Source organism: Ixodes scapularis, unplaced genomic scaffold (assembly GCF_016920785.2).
Source record: "Ixodes scapularis isolate PalLabHiFi unplaced genomic scaffold, ASM1692078v2 PGA_scaffold6__148_contigs__length_123643588, whole genome shotgun sequence".
Classification (NCBI taxonomy): Eukaryota; Metazoa; Arthropoda; class Arachnida; order Ixodida; family Ixodidae; genus Ixodes; species Ixodes scapularis.
The window spans coordinates 45,161,911-45,178,739 of record NW_024609881.1 but is presented as its reverse complement, the minus strand read 5'-3'; positions in this window follow the sequence as shown (position 1 = coordinate 45,178,739).

The window sequence follows — 16,829 nt, the reverse complement described above, 5'->3', positions numbered from 1 at the left end:
ATAAAAACAAAATATTTCCGATCGTAGTCAACGCGCGGTTCCCGAGAATAGATAGAAAAATCCTGCTGTTGGTCACATGCCGCCAGTGGTATAATTATCATAATTAGCAGATATCAATTATAGCAAAATATTCGGAGCTTTCGCTGGGACTTGCTGCGTCACATGACTATAATAATGACGCCGTCGCAGCGCTCACACATCGTACAAACGACGGGGCTACCTTACTAAAACACTCAGTCGGGAAACTCACCCTTTAAACCCGAACCGCTCGCGTCCACCGAGACCAAACTAAATACAATAACAGCGCCACCCTTTAGCGACGAATCAAAACATGAAAGTTGATTTAGAGGGATACTTCAACGAAATTTGAAATGTACCCGTCGTGTTCAGAAATAGGCTGAATATGATCCACAATATCCGTAAATGACAATCGCAAGTTTGTATTTTGAGCCTGATGGCTGTATTTTTCGTTATAAACGGCCCACTCTGGCAAGCGCTCGGAAAGCAGCCAGCTGAGAGCACGTGACATCCGCCGCACTCGTGACGTAGATTGTCTCGGGACGAGCAAAGCTGCGACGAGGCTTGCATAAACAGGATGTTCTAGCCCTTCCAGCCACCGAAGCGGCCGAAGCACGCCAGATATATCGGGCCACCGCAACTAACCCCAAAGCTGCTTTTGAGTGAATTTTGGGTGACGTGTTAATCCTCTATAATCTTGTAGAGGGACAATAGCGACGTCTGGGACTCACAAAAGAGAGTCCCGGTGACAGGGGAGTTCCTCCTTCCCCTCTTCTTTCGTGGTGGCCGGAGGCGAGACAGGCATCGTCACTACCTGTCAAGGTTCCTAGACGTGCTCTACAAACGAGGCTTTAACGATATGGTGCTCTTTGCTAATCGTTCAATTCGTTTTAAAATTCATTTACGTGTCTTTTTTAACAGGAGATTGCCGTGCCTGACGGAGGCCTTATTCTAGACAAACAATATTGCGCTGTACAGTGGTTATTGAACAATGGCGGCTCGACGAACTGCGCGCGTTGAAGTGCAGAAGGGGGGAATATAAAGTAACGGACGACAGTTAAAATACAGCCGTGTGTCTTGTTTAATAACGTAGTTTGTGCACTGTCATTTTAGCAACCCGCCGCGAACTAGTATTTTCTACTGATATTGCTATTAAATAATGACGTCTACACGCGAATACGCGCTCGGCTGTTAGGAATACGCGTTTTGCTAGCAATTTTTATCAATATATATATATATTCTTTTTTTATGATCGTAATATCAACTTGCATCGTTTAAAAACATTTGGCGCCGCGACTAGCAGACGATAACCGAGAAGCATAGCAGACGAAAAGCTACGCTCACCTGCCGTCTGCGCCGGACGATCTGACAGCCACTGCAGCGTCTGTCGGGAATTTCGTAAGCTCCATTCAATCGTGGCGGTGGTTCGGAGCCTGCAGGGGCTTGGCGACTACCAGTAGGGTCCTCCCAGCGTAGCAGAATTTCGGAAAGTCGGCGGCGGGAGGGTCCGGTTAGGCCTCGCGACGTGGTCAGCCGACTAGTTAGCGACGGCGATCGTCGGGCTCGATTCCATGCCGGAGCCGCTCAGCCGCGCCGCTCAGATCCGACGGTGCGCTGTGGGGCAGCCGAACCACCGCGGCCGGAAGATGCTCCCGTCGCCATCTTGCTTGCGTCCGCATCCCTGAGAGGAGGAAAAACGGAGGGAAAGAAAGCTGGAGAGGAGAAATTTAAAGGGGGAAGAGAAAAGAGAAGGAGAGCGAGAAAGAACCGACCGGTGGCGCTGCACTCGCTTCAGCGTGCCTAGATTTGAGAGTGTTTCAAACTAGTCGATTGGCGTCACGTGACAAGCAACGCACGCATGCGCACCAAAAATGTCCGCCATAAAATTGAAAAAAAAAAAGCTTCATAGGTTGGGTTGTTTTTTTGCTTAAATCCAGGGCTCTCCATGTCGCTCTAGAGAGCCTATTTTTGAAAGGGCGAGCAACGAAACCATCGAGAGCAACAGAAACCATCATGCGCATGCGTGACTTGCCGCGTTGCGAGGAGGAACTGGGCGACGCTTGGACAAACTTGCAGACGATCGAATGCTGCGGTCTCCTTCTCGCAGCTTGTATTGCAAGCGCGGCCCACAAAGCACGCGACCTCCATCGAGCAGACGGATACACTCTCGAATCCGGGCACGCTCCATCGCCCCCCAACGTTACAATGTTTCTGCTGGTTTCGTCGCTTCTTTTGTTAGCGGGGAAACCCGCAACCCTCCCCTGCGTGACGTAAATGCGGTTGACGGCACCAACGGCACTCTAGGCTTGGGCTCTTTGGCGCGTGGTCTTTATTTTTCCAGGTGTTGGATGAAGGAGTCGACGGGTGAAGAACAGGAGCAGAATAACCGAGCACTCAATTTTTAGAATGCGCTCCCGTTTTACCAGCCTCGTTTGCCAGAAAGGAGCGCGTTATATTATATTTTAATTTTCCGTAAAAAATGGGGAAATGGCAGCCGACAGAGCCATCGAATACATGGAGCTGCATGAGGCCAGTTACCGAAAACGGGCAAAAAATGGGCCCCACTTCCTTTTGAAAACTTAAAATCATTTCTAACTTTCGAATAAGATAACGGTTAGTGCTGAGATTTCGACACCTGGTTCGGACCTCTAGCGCTACGTTTAAACGGAAAATGACCGCTCGGCGATGCAGAGTTTATTTGTGCGGAAGGATACATATTTGTTTGATGCTTCACGTTTTAAACAAGTTTAAATTTATGTTACATCTGCACGTTTCAGCCTCTACAGAGTTTATAATTTTCACGGGAAGCAAAGCTTGCAGACAAAATGTTTTTTTTTCTTTGCTTTATTTTGATGAATGCCTTACTGAAAATATTTTTGGTGAATATACAATCAATTCAGAAGAAAGCATTACCGCGCTTCCTTTTCAGTCGCTACGACAGAGATTTCTCACCCACCTCTGACCTTACCATATTAGGCCTGAGTCACCCTTCTGCGCGCCGTCGCACCGAATGTGTGAACCTATACTTTTAATTAATTCATGACGTTTCACCTCATGAAGTTCATATGTAAACTCTTGCCATGCGTCATCTACGAGGAGCAACAACGACTTAAATATTTCACCCCTTTTATGCGCGTGCCGATATGCTCAAATGCAGCTCTTGCTTGCCCGAGCAATTGCAATTTGGAACTCACTACCCTGAAATATTTTATTACCATCACCCGATGAATTTCTGTGCGCCGTTTACAGCGGTAGATGTTGATGTTTATTATGTTTTATGTTGTTTGACGTTTCTTGAACCTTGTGTGACTGCACTTGTCTGATAGTCCCTGCAATTGCCCCAAACGGGGCTGCAGTATGTAAAAATAAATAAATAAATAAAATACGTATTAGGTGACTATCATTGCACCCTTCATCGCAATTAATCGGGCGATGTGGTTTACTGATTCACTCACTTGAACCGGGGGATGTGGATTGCTGAGTCATAGCCTCCTACACCTGACAGGACGATGGGAGCGACGCGAGACCAATTTCTGCATTTTATCACCTGACCTTGCCCCCTGCGCAATGGTATGCGCAGAAAGCGCTATCACGTGGTGTCGGAGAGACGGATGACTGGACCAAGCATGTAGCCTCCACCGCCTTGTCAGCTTAGCAATGAACCAATTATAGACCCCTTCAATTATTACGCCCCCTTACGGTCGATCTAAAAATACTGCACAGTGGTGTGCGCAAATAACACCAACAAGCTGAATGAGGGCACACAATGCAATACTTAGAAGGACAGGAAGAAAATATGCTAAAGAAAGGAAAAAGAAATGCAGCAATTATGAAACATATATCACTCTCAAGAAGAAAGGGTGTCCTTTGTCCCATATAGTACACCCCCAAACTTCAATTCGACGTACGGCGCCCTACAGTCGAACAGACGGCCCCAAATGTTAGGAGGGGCTTGATAGCCGTGTGGGACAACTTATTAAAATAGCTAATGTACGTTTTACTGTCTACAACAAAAATAATCGGGGTTTTCTTGGCCCTACTGTAAAAACTCGGTGTTTTCTCTATGTGGTCTTTGATACGTGCTTTAGCTATTTCAAAAGTTATATGACACCGTTATCAAGCCGCTCGTAAAATTTGGGGCCGTCTGTTCGACTCTAGGGCTCTGTACGTTGAAATGAAGTTTGGGGGTGTATTATATGGAACAAAGGGTGTAAGGATACACCCTTCTATACCCTTTATTCTTCAGAGTGTAGGGTAGTATAGAATTACAATGGATATGGAGTTGTTAGGGAATATAGAAAGGGATCATGGTGCCGGGGTTGTCTTTTGGCACTGCAGTATTGTGCATGAAATCTGAGGTCCAGTCAAGCTTAGAGACCCGGCAGACGAGCAACTGACACGGGGGGCACGTGGGAATACACCAAATGAAGGGGCGCAAGAAGACATGGGCCGGGCATCTTTCGAGGCTAGAGAGGCGATCAGTAAGTTGAAATTTGAACAAAGACTGGACACAATTGAAGATACACGATGGGTGAGAAAGGTATATAAGCATCTATATATGAATAGTCTGAACACCAAATAGACCAACCGAACCCGATAACTGAAATTCAAATACCAATAGCCATGGCTGGTGCAGGGCAGACTACGTTTGTGAAAAAGGAAGTAAAAGAAGCCGAGGGAAAGGTTTGGGAGGAAATAATGCAGAGGGAAATAAGGAAGAAATATTGGTATGGTACTTCACGGGGGAGCTCTTTGCTGTTTGACGCTAGAACGGGAATACCGAGGACTAGAACATTCAGGACAAAGTATGAGGAAATGGATACGCGGTGTGTGGTATGGCAAGGGGAAGACGAGACAATAAAACATGTGGTGTTGAGGTGCACTGCAGTGCTTGCTCCCACCCTCCCAGAGGGGGCGGCAAATTTAGCAGGAGCGCTGGGGTTTGCAGACGAGAATCGAAGAATGGATGATAAGTGCATTTCAATAACAAGGAAGAGATTGGAAGATTGGTGGAAATTATCTAGGGAGAATTCAATGACGTGCAACTAAGTGCCACAGCGGGACAGAGGAAAGTTTGAAGTCACTCCCGCGTGGCTCCGGCTCAAAGTCTCCACCCTGTCTCCCAGTGGGCCCGGTGCCGGGGCAGGGATTTCTCCAGGAATTGAGTTAAGGGGGTGTCTAAGTTTTTAGGGGGGGGGGGGGGGGGGCATTGAGAATAGAGGAGTCGTTGCGAATTAAAGGGGTACCTTCAGAAAAACAAGGGGGGGTGTACACCCCCCCCCCCCCCTTCCCTAGGGGGTGTGTAGGGAAATCACTGTGCCGGGATCATCTGACTAGGTTTTACCAGAGGAAAATCGGCGACTCCCTCGCCGGGAGAAGAGGCGGGGGGTGATGTTTTTAGTTTCTTTGTCCGATCCCAAAGGTCCTCCTGGTGATATCCCACACCGCCTGGTGATATGTTACGAAATTGCAGACGGTAAGCAAATTGACGAAGAAATCATACTTTTGTTTCTTAATTTCTAGGCTAGGTGGCGCAAGCTACCGCCCTTTATAAAGTGTACAGCCGTTAGCGTCTATCCATCCATCCATCCGTCCAGCTGGATTGCGCTGCAGCCGCAAGTCGCAAGTGCGGCCACCAGAACCCCATCCTGCGTGTCGAAAAATCGCCTTTCTGGAGCGTTGCAGAGGCTGGCGGCAGCGTGCTCAAGACACATTTTCTACTCGTTCGTCGTCATTCGCCGAAAAAGTTTTTTTTAAAACGTTGTGTAAACGGTAAGACTTGCCTTTGAGAACACTTGGAAAATTTTACGAAAGTGCAGCGCCGCAGAAAAAGGGCACGACTCGTCGAAAGCAAGTTTCGCCGGTCTCGCGATGTGATCAAAGCTCCCTTTGATCCCCTTGAAAAGGTGATTTTTCGACATGCATGATGGCCGTCCGGGGGCCTCACTCACGGAGCGGGGAAGCGTGATCCAGCAGTTATCATAGAGATCAGTGTTACTCACTTGCAGAATAGACTTGCCATATTTTTACGGTGTCTTTTGCGCATGCCACTATGCAGTTTTTCCCGATAGATCATAAGAGGACGTAATTTTCGTAGGGGTTCATAAGGAGATACATTACCCAAATTAATTGGGTTGGGGGCAAATTCTGGCGTCTTGCACGGACACGCGCGCGCACACACACACGCACACAAATAATTTGGTTGAGTCACAGGTTCCATTTACCTGCATATTGTTTTGATTGGTAACTTATGCGTTCTGTAGCTCGGTTTGTTTTAAAACTGTTTTTATGATGTGGTGGCCTTGCGTTGAGCTTACCGAAACGCTGTATTGCAGTGTTCAGACCTCTGGATGCCGCCAAGCCCGTCGCTTTTCGCGCAGTCCCGGACCTCTGCCCGCGCATCCAGGGCCTCCGGTGCCACTTTAGGAGGCTGGGGCACCAGGAAGGCCAGTTGGTTGTCTTCCAGCGTGTCGCCGGTACCAGACGGACATTGGTACTGGCCAGACGGCTGGTCCCCCTGGCCCGACAGGACCGCAATGGATGGTCTGGTCGCTGCAGACCACTGGTGCTGGTAGGGACGATGTCACGTGCATTGCTGTTGTCATTGTCTTTCTTCTTTTTGAGCACCTGAGGGTGTTTCATGTGTTAGGCATGAAGGAAGAGGAGATATGCACGCGAGCGGGCCGGCGGGAAAAGAGGAGGAAGAAACGGGCGATCACGAACTTGGTCGAACGATGTCTGGATTCCCGCCTCAGGAGGTTCCAGGCGTCTGATCCTGAGTGCCAACGATTTCAGCCACCTCCAAAACAAGGAGAAAAGTCGCTTCGAAACTGAACGGGATCCTCGTACGAAAACTTATTCGCAGCGGACGACAAATCACACGAATTATGGTACCTCTAGCACTGCACAAGATCGTAACGTCACGCCTTGATAAGATCGGACAAATGGACCTAACGAAATTGTCAGATCAGATTTTAAACTGGTGGCCATTCATGACCAAAGGCGTTGCATGCTATGTTCGAGCGTGTGATATATGTAGGCAAGTAAATCGACGCACTACCAGAAAGGAAGAATGTCTCAATCCAAGAAATATCCCTGAAGATCCGAACAAAGTGATAGCGCTTGATAATTTCGGGCTAGTAGTGAAGGAAAGAAATACTCATGTTTTAGTGTGCCTTGACCACGCTGTGCGCTACGTCGATGCGTCAGCTGTTCCCAGCACGGCTTTCATACAGATTGACGTCCTGACGAAAAGATGGATGCCCAGATTTGGGGTACCAGAAGTCATCATCACAGACAAGGCAAATACTGTTTATAAACGGAAACACAAAAACAATTAATTGACGTGTCGGCGCAACACACACCACGTCTCCACCATGTTTGCTGGAAGAGAACGGTTGCATCGAAAGAATGGTAGGAACAACCAAACAAATCGTATACGAACACTTGTGGATCACTGCCTCGTCTGGCATATTGGATTGCGAGATGCTGTAACCGCAGTCACTGTTATAAAACAGGGTTCAACGCAATACAGCCCTTTCTGGCTACCTCATGGGTATGATCCTAAACTTCCAGGCGAACAGAACACAGGAAGTATAGACGATGACGCCAGCGAATCCGAATGATTGCACAATCTTGCCAGGAGCCGATGCACTGCAAAACTCAATTTAGAGAATAGCCAGACATTGACGAAAGCCAGGTACGAAGCTGGCATGAAGGCACCGTGTTTCAACGTCGGCGATTTGGTATACTGCGTCAAAGGAACTACATGCACAGATCGCTGGAAACTTCATTCGATGGACCGTACTGAACAACAGAGTTCAAATACATTCTGTGTTGCTGAAAAGAGCCGTCACTGTCGAGGGCAGATCCAATTCGAAACTTTCTAATTTGAAAAAAAAAAAAAAAAAATCACGAATACTGGCCGAAGGAGACATTGAGCCAGTTGAGCTATCAGACAGTGTAATAGTAGGGAGCCTTCATGCGCATGAAGGCACCCTATGTAATAGGACATAGGTTAGCTAACCAAGTGGAGACAGAATCACCGCAAAACGGCGGAAACATTCCAGATGATCTTTCCGAAAGCATTGAAAAAACATCTAGCTCAGCGCACATCGAATATCAGGGGTGGAACGGCTGCGCCATTTGCGCCATTTTGCGCCAGACGCATGTGTCTGCGCCAACCTGCGCCATGTTGCAGAAACTGCTCCACAGCTAATACCTCGCGCCATTATGCGCCAAATCGCAAAACGTGCGCCAGAAAACTTTGTTTTGTCTTGGTGTCGGTTTTATTGACTCGATTGGCAACAATGAGCCCGTTTAGCCTGGTCGGCCTTGTAATCCTTTGTTCTGTTTATTCTCCCTGTGTATTCCGAGTCGGAAGCGCGCGAAAAAAACTCGGATTCTTAGCGCTACACCACCTGCGACTGGATTGTTATTCTTCAATCATCAGCGGTTAAGCAAGTCGGCTAAGGTGAGGTCGAGTCGTTAAACCTCAGATTGCCTGTGGCTCTGCGGCCCGGGATCCGGACGTCAGCCAGTTGAAAACAAATGCGCGAAAGATTCCTTTTAGTACTTCATCGTTCGAAGTTGGAACCGCATTCTCGCAAGATAAATCGTGATTTGATAGAACTGAAACGCGGTCCCGATCCGAAACCTTGCCGGCCAGCAGCTCTTACGCGAGTGGTGGACCTACTCGGCGTACATCAGCCTTGCTCCTGCTTATCGCTTCAAATACGATAACTTCATTAATCGTAGTCTGCTGCTTCGATATCGAGTTGCACAATAGGATAAACTCGAAATTTGTTGCCCTGTTCCTCCGTGCAACTGCACGTTCGTTGCTTACGCACGTCACGTGGTTCGCACATATAATTACTAAGTCGAGCACGTGTGGGTTGTGCAATAAGCAGTGCTGGTTTGCATTTTCAGCAGCTGAAAGCCACTCAGAAAATATCAAGGACGCTATCTTCAGAAACATAGGGTACTTGCTCTTTTGATTCTCATTAACGCTCACAAAGTCTCAAGTTTTCGCATCTGTTACACTGTTATCCCATCTACCTAGGTCCCTAACCACTCATGTTCGTCTGTGCTGCTAAGCACGATTGAAATTGCTCCCGTGGTTGTCTAAGACACAAGCTGAAGTGCAATGAGAACTGATCTGAGCTGCTCCTAGCCTGCTCCAGAACGTAGTTTTAGCTGCTCCCAACCTGCTCCAAAACAGCTGTTTCAGCTGCTCCCGTGGCTGCTCCCAAGTACATTTCATGAGTTCCACCCCTGAATATGAATTGGATGAAGTATAATCAACCTGATACCTTCGAGACTACTCAATGAATTGAAGTGAAATGCGTGAATTGACGACAATTCAAACTTTGAAACCGGGCTTGTTAGGTATGGAGGAGGACGAGATATGTACGCGAGCGGGTCGGCGGAAAAGTGGAAGAAGAAACGGACGATCACGAACAAGGTCGAACGATATGCTACGCTCTGCGACCAAATCATTGTTCAGTTAATGCGAAAGCATTAAAAGTCCCATGGAGCGCAGCCGGCGTTGTCTGTAACCCCGAAAAACGACACCTAGATTCCGGCTGAGCGAAACGAGATTTAAATTCCCATTGGCTGCGACACGTCATTAGGGAGTTTTAGTAGACCGTGTTTCCCGCTCCGCTAGCCCTCCGCTACGAAGAAGCCGCCACTGCGCCTGCGCGCCGATGGCCTTGGCTGTAGAGATCCGGGTAGCGGAGGGGCTTAGCGGAGCGGGAAACACGGTCTACTAAAACTCGCTAATAGGGAGTTTTAGTAGACCGTGTTTCCCGCTCCGCTAGCCCTCCGCTACGAAGAAACCGCCACTGCGCCTGCGCGCCGACTTCCTTGGCTGTACAGTTCCGGGTAGCGGAGGGGCTTAGCGGAGCGGGAAACACGGTCTACTAAAACTCGCTATTGTTCCAAGGAACGAGACCCCACAAAGAAGCCCTCTTCCTGGATCTGCGGTCCGCGCGCCGGTAAAAGGAAGAGGATGGCGCGCGCGCGGCCGTAGAGGCCCGGCCGGCCTCTGCGGAGGACAGCTGGGTGCGCTGCTTGTAGGAATGGGCTGCGTGTACGAATGCTTTCGCATTCCTACACGCGAACAGTCTTAAGTGTCCTGTAATTTTTATACTCTTAAAGGGGTCATGAGGAACGATATCGGGTCATATAATGCTGATGACTTTACAGAGGCGTGCCGGTCCTAGTCTTGCCCTGGTATATTCGCACGGACCGCCTCTGACTCAGAAGCTTCTTGGTCACGGCGAAATTGCGGGGATAAAGGGGGACTATTTCTTTCAGCTTAAAAGCTTAAAATGAGAAGAAAAGTCGTTTTGAGAATGGTCAAAGCCATAAAGTTTGAAAGGAGAAGGGTTAAAATGAGAAAAGTTGTTTTGAGAATGGTCAAAACTCGAAAGTTTGTTTTGAGAACGGTTTAGGTGAGAAAGCGAGAGAAGCGAAAGTTGTTTTGCGCTGGGTTGAAAGGAGAAGGTGAAAACGAGAAGGTAGGAATGCGAACGGGTTCAAATGAGAACCACCCCTCCACGGCAGTACACCGAAGACCAACTAAGGAAGCGGAAGAATGGCATTCATGCTTTTGCATTCACAACTCAAGAAGTGCTTAGGTGTCCTCGCAATTTTTTGTCGACTGACATTGCTCAGAAAGATAAAACAGGGCAAGTTAATTCGGTAATTAACGTTAGGGAGGGATTCTGAATAGTATTCAGCGAGAGTAGAGAAATTGTTTCATTGCCCTTCAACGGTTTGATGAAGCTTAGCTAACACATGGTTCGTCAGGGGTAGCGGTGCACTGCAGCTCGGATCACGTGGAACGAAAGCTCGCGTTGCAGGACCCAGGGATCTTCAGGCTTCAGGGTCCGATCCCCAACCCCTGTCCTTTTCGATGAGCTGCTAGACGATCATCGTACCGGTGTGCGGTCGTGTATTACTCTCTGGTGGACATTAAAGACCTTAGGTTAGCAGTCGTACTGCACTGGCTAAATTTCTCATCCACATATTAACAACCCTGACTAACTAAATTCACGCTGCCTAAACATATGTGGCCTTATGTATATTGCTTGTTTATGGCGTATACGTGTGTTCCAACTTTTGGTTTACTCGTTTATAGATGCTTTCGGAAATAATATACTCATACATGCAAAACATGCAATTTTTTCTTCTTTTTTTTTGGGGGGGGGGGGGGGGGGGGGAGGTTTAGCTTGGGGATCAGTCAAGTGGCAGCTCGGAGCACTTGGAACTTTCTGTGGCAGTGAAGTCCAAGCTATCTACATCTTTCAAGGCCTATACGGGGTTCCTATCAAAATGCCTGTCATCTGGACGATTGCCGTAAAACAGCAGCACAAGGTTCCCAGGCAGCACAAAACGCCGTGGAAACATCGAGAAAAGGTCCCGGACGTCCGTGACGTCCCGGATGACTTCAATCACGTTTTTTCGATGTTGAGCTGACGTCCTTATATAACGTTCCGTTAGAGTCCAATCAGTGACGTTGTGACGACGTTGTATTTCAACTTAAACGTCGTCAACGTTCCCAGGACGTCGATGCACGACGTTCTGGCAACGTCCAACGCTCACGTTTCTTTGACGTTGAAGTGAAGTTCATAAACGACGTTCCATTATCCTCCTGTCCGTGACGTGCTGGAGACGTCATGTTTCAACTTCAACGTCGTCATCGTCGCCACGACGTCAAGACAAGACGTTTTAGCAACGTTACATCATTGCCCCGTCTGTGACGTTTCAGCGACATCGCGTTCACACCTAAATGTCGTACAGGACGTACTGGCAACGTCGACCACTCACGTTTTGCTCGACGTTGAGGCCATAATTAAATTACGTTCCATTTTTGTCCTGTCATTGATGCCCTGGCGATGTCATACCACGACCTTTGCTTTGTTTTATTTAGCTTTTCCAACTCAATCTCCAGACTGTTAAAAGCTTAATTATAGCTGTGGTCAAGGTGACGTGCTGAAGAGCCGCAAGCAAAATTAATTTTTTGAGAGCTTGAGGATTTTATTTATTTATACATTAATTTACTATTTTTTGCACATAGGATTACGCTAGGGAGGGCATATACAAAATTAAATGTGCGCCGAAGGAAAAAAATATGAAGGCATGTTGGGAATATCATTCCTTTTACATGTACACTTGTTATACTTTTGGTTTGTTTAAAATATTGTAACGGTTTTATTTTACGAATGGAAGCCCATGGCGTCTAGAACGGGTCGAATTGTACCATTCTTGCTTTTTGCACGCGCGTTGTCGTGTTCCAAGGGTGCTGGCAAGCGCCTCAGGGGCGCCGCTGCACTATCCCAGGTGATTTCAGGCATGCATCCTTTCCTAGATTTCGTGTTTTGTTACCCATGCTCACTTGCGCACAACCACGAAATTTGCGTCAACATCACAGTTCATCGCCAACACCAACTTCCAGCACCTTAGCGCTTTCGGTAGATCAGGGAGCAGAGTCTTGTCACGTGAGTGTCAGTACAGATCTTGCTCTCGTTGCCACTGGTGACGTACCCAAGCAAAAATCGCTTGCTGCGCATTTTTGAACTTGACTCCAAAAAATAAAATGCCCGGCAATGACGAAATCCGGTAGATATTGTCAACGGTTCGTGAAAATCGGCATTCATGATGCCAACCGCTGAATGGCCCAGATGACGGTGTAAACAACGGTCAAGTCCGAACCGCACTTACGTGCCGACAAAAAAAAACAAAAAAACAAAAACAAAAACAAAAAAACAAAAAAACAGAGCTGGCGTTTGCGCGGCGCGGGAGAAAGGAGGAACGGCAAATCTCTTGCTATGCGTTGGGAAACTCGGCAAGAAGACTGCGAGAGAGAAAAGGGGGGGGGGGGGGGGGTTGAAGAAGAAGATAGTGGCAATGCGATGAACTAAAGACCTCTTGGCGAATATGTGCTGCCACCTAGAAACGCGACTGGGTTCGAGGTTAAGTGGCGGGAAAACAACGCAAAACGTCAGGTACATCCTGTTCACCCATTGAGGCGCTGTGACCTAGATACGGCTCCCCCAAACTCGCCTTTGTCCCCATCGTGCGCAATCTTCCGCCCCGAAGTCGACACAACGAAACCATCTTCCCTCTCTGCTCAGCCAGAAGGAAGAGAGAGAGGGTACTGGGAATCATTTACTCTCGAACCAATGTTTCTACAAAAGGTCCATTGACAAGCGTAAGTTCCGGGTTCACGTATTTTCTCAGTCGATCCCAAAAGTTTCAAAGTCAGTCACTAGCACCGGCCGGCAGTCTACGAGGCAGGCTGCTGTGTCGCCGTGATTGTCTTTCGAGTCTGCTTACAGTGTAAGTGCTGCGATTGGATTGGGGCGGTAGTTCCAAGATGGCGGAAGAGACGGGTATAGTTTCTCCAGGATATCCCGTGTGCCTGCTCGCTGACGCTGTTCAGCGCGCTAAAAATTATTAATTTGTCTACAAATGCGAAGCGGTTAGCGAGGGATCATATTACAGGTGATGGAGATGTTGATGCACGTTAGGAAAACGAGCATGCTGATATTTAAAAGTTGCAGACACCTTAAATTGCGAAGGTTTGTGATGAGCGAGCGTGTTTTAGGCACCGGCCATGTCACTGTTCGTGGCAGAATATTTTTGATGGTGATGAAGATAGGTTTTCGCTTTGCCTGGCCATTAGTGCTCTAAACAGAGAGCCGCGAACGGTGACCGTCAAGCTTCGGAAGGGCAGCGTTCACAGTGTTGGTGTCTTGGCGTCACAGCCTCACAACTCGCTGCTCACGGTCTCGGTTTTAGTGTATTGAAACACGTAATCGAATTGCTTTATGGTTATTGATAGAAAGTTTGTTACCGCAGGCTACCGTGCGGTGTAGCATTACAACCGCAAGCTCGCGCTGCGCCTTTGAAGCACAATTTTCAGTGCGCGCCAAAAGCGTTGCCGTGCTCATCACTTTAAAAAAAAAAAATGTTGTAGTTTTTACATTTCTTGTCACATATACGACACTCCAAAACTTCAGTTAGCCGTGCAGCGCACACAGCTAAAGTACGCATCAAAGGGTACCGAAGAAGAAAGAAAAAAAACAAAAAAACCGCAAAGGTTTTGCAGTAAAAATAAAAAAAAACCATTACTTCTTTTTTTACAGTCATTTACGCTCACTTTTAATAAGTTGCACAACTCGACTATCAAGCCGTTCGTGAAAGTTGGTAGCGCCGGTGTCGCACGCTATGCAAAAACTGCCTATTAACATAATCGGTGTGTATAGGGGTTTTGTTTATTGCTCTATCAAAAATAAATATATTAATATACCGTACATTTTTGTACCGTGTTATTTTCAACATTGCGGTCCCTCTGGCCAAAACTGCGCTCTCGTCACGAACGGCTGGCTAACACAGACGAGCTTAAAATGCTTCGAGCATTTCTTTATTTGCTTTGTAATTACCTGAAAGCAAGTGCGGGTATTCTGTCTCTTTAAAGTGCTTGGAATAAATGGTCATGTTCCTTGTAATGGCCTTAAAACGCGAACCCATTCCCGATTTGTATTGCTCGACATACCGTTGTGCGACGAGTTTTCTCCTACTTATATGGCAAAGAATAGACTCATAAGCCAGTTTTAGTAGACGCTTTGCTAGGATGAGGCCACTCTTTGTTATACCACTCGCCGACAAACCAGCAGCCATTTTGGTTCTCGGCGATAATCCGTGGGGCTTCTAACCCTCCCGGAAACAAGCACCTTATTTCGCAAGTTCGGAGCAGCGTTGTGGAACCCACGGAGGGAGGATTAGTAATTTTCCCCCTCGGATGGGAGGACCGATGGACACAAAGGCCACTTTCCGGCGCGGAAACAATGAGAGGAACAAAATGGCGGTGGAAGAGGGTGCGGGAAAGGGAAACAGGCAGTTGGCATCACTCTCTGCGAAGCGCACATGAAGGCACCCTAGACCGTGTTTCCCCCTCGGCTAAGCCCCTCCGCTACCCGGAACTCTAGAGCCAAGGCCATCGGTGCGCAGGCGCAGTAGCGATTTCTTCGTAGCGGAGGGCTAGCGGAGGGGGAAACACGGTCTACTAAAACTGCCTATTATTGGGGAGTTTTAGTAAGCCGTTTCCGCAGCCCGCTGAGCACGGGGATAGCGCTCTGTAATCCGCCACAAGACCTTGAACTATGCATAGAAGGCTGGCGGCGCGCCTGCGCAGCTGCGGCGTTTTCTTCGCGGATTCCGTAGCGGAGCGCTTTTCGTCACGTTGAGCACAGATTGAGCTGGCATCCATACACAAGACCAGAAATCCGCAGCGTATGCGACATAGGAAAAGTCCCTAATGAAATTAGACATCCCGGTCCTTCGTGCAAGGCTGTTGCAAGGCGGAGCACAAGAATTCCTTTTTTAACGCGCTCACTTTTTTCGTTAAAACGGCTTCACGCATGAAAGCCGACAATCCCTGCGGCGCGCTGGAGTTGCCATATGCTGTCCAGACTGACGGCCGTATTCTTAAAGGGGCACTGACACCCCAAAGGTCGTATTTATTTTTATTGTCTAAAACGATGCAAGTTGCAGTCATAGACACGCAAAAAAAAACCGCATCGCGAAAACAAATTTTCCCGCACGCTCGCGCGCCTTTTTATTTTTGGCGTTTGATTTTCCCGCCTCTCGCCTCCTCGCTTCTTTTGATCGGTGACGTCAAGAATCATGAAATTTAGAAGCTTTGTAGGCGACATCTCTATAACATTTAATTACGGCAATCCTAAAACATGTTTTTTAACGCAATTGCGAACGCACTACGGCCCTTCTTTTTGAAATACAAAAAATCCGGAGTTCGTTGTGGTGCTGTCTCCTGGATTTGTATCCTCCAACGGAAAACAGGCGACACCGCTCAAAACTGGTCCGCCGCAACGCCTGCGCTCGCTCCTTTCCTCCTCGCTTTGGGTCGCCATGGCAACAGCAGGAAGTGGTGAAAAAAGTGGACTCTCAGGACTCCGGAATATTTGACGTCAAGGCACCGGCGCCGATCGCGCGGGAACTTCGAATTCGGCATTTGGAAATTGTTTTTTTACTTCACAAATACTGAATTCCCAAATTTCAAATTTTGAGGGTAATGTCCCGGCATCGTTTTCAATCGTTTCGGATAATAAAAAAAAAATGATTTTGATGTGTCAGTGCCCCTTTAAACGGGCCTCGACTCGACACTCCACCTCGACTCACTGGAGTGGAGGAAAGCAGCTCGCCTCCACTCGAGGAGCCATCGGGAGTTTGTTTTATTTTAACGTATTTAACACAAATAAAACGAGCTCCCGATCGGTAACCCGATCGGGAGTTCGTTTTATTTTAACGCATTTCTGTGCTTTCACAAGAGTCGGCAACCATTTAATGACATTTTTTTTTCTTCATAAGAACGCTCACGCTCGGTCGTGCAAACTGTTGCCGGATACAGATTTGTCTTAAAGTTTTGATTGATATTGTTACGTCAGAGTTTAGACCTACGATATTGCATCTCAGCGTACAGTTTAATTAATTAAGTTTGGCACTCCTAACGCAAACAACAGGGGTGAACTTACATGCACGTTGATGGAGAAGTATCCATTTCTGTTTCGAGAACACCTCCACATCGGGACCGCCGGGTCCTCTTATCAATGCACCCAGTCGCCCCTGGAAACTTCATTTCGCAGCAGCCCCGCACGAACGCATTAAAGTTCGCTGCGCCCTGCGGGAGCTTCACCGAGCGAGTGAAAATGGTCCGTGCGAGGAGCCGCGAAACTCGCTCCGCAATCCGGCACACAGTGGGCTGCTGCATGTTCACATGGTTC